At 52.9% G+C, this 731-nt stretch overlaps 1 non-coding gene across 1 annotated transcript; it reads left to right on the top strand.

The window, feature by feature from the left end:
- Positions 1-282: 282 nt before the first annotated feature.
- Positions 283-401, top strand: LOC119345971. The gene has a single exon (XR_005167296.1). It is a non-coding gene; the product is annotated as a 5S ribosomal RNA (ribosomal RNA).
- Positions 402-731: the final 330 nt, after the last annotated feature.

Genomic DNA, 731 nt, shown 5'->3' with positions numbered 1-731 from the left:
CGCGCCGCTTGCAAAACAAAACGCACGTGTAAGTAATATATTTACCGTGTTTTATTATTTTGCACGAGTGCGGTAAGTCATAGCTGGGTGCTCACGATTCACGGGTCCAGCGTCGGCGTTGTGGCGCGGCAAGCGTGCACTGGTGCGGTTGAGAGGGAGGGGTGGAAACCGCGTTAAACTCGTCTCCGTAGTTGAGAGGGAGCGGCCAAAGCAATGTACAATCGTCTTTGTAGTGGAGCTGGGAGGGGCAAGGATAAGGGACGAAGACCGGGGTAACATGTCGGATGCGATCATACCAGCACTAAAGCACCGGATCCCATCAGAACTCCGAAGTTAAGCGTGCTTGGGCGAGAGTAGTACTAGGATGGGTGACCTCCTGGGAAGTCCTCGTGTTGCATTCCCTTTTTCATTTTTTTCGCGCCCCTTGCAAAACAAAACGCACGTGTAAGTAATATATTTACCGTGTTTTATTATTTTGCACGAGTGCGGTAAGTCATAGCTGGGTGCTCACGATTCACGGGTCCAGCGTCGGCGTTGTGGCGCGGCAAGCGTGCACTGGTGCGGTTGAGAGGGAGGGGTGGAAACCGCGTTAAACTCGTCTCCGTAGTTGAGAGGGAGCGGCCAAAGCAATGTACAATCGTCTTTGTAGTGGAGCTGGGAGGGGCAAGGATAAGGGACGAAGACCGGGGTAACATGTCGGATGCGATCATACCAGCACTAAAGCACCGGAT

This window comes from Triticum dicoccoides, unplaced genomic scaffold (genome assembly GCF_002162155.2).
Source record: "Triticum dicoccoides isolate Atlit2015 ecotype Zavitan unplaced genomic scaffold, WEW_v2.0 scaffold35244, whole genome shotgun sequence".
NCBI classification, from domain to species: domain Eukaryota; kingdom Viridiplantae; phylum Streptophyta; class Magnoliopsida; order Poales; family Poaceae; genus Triticum; species Triticum dicoccoides.
Note: the sequence above shows the minus strand (reverse complement) of the source record. Positions and strands in the feature narration are given on the sequence as shown.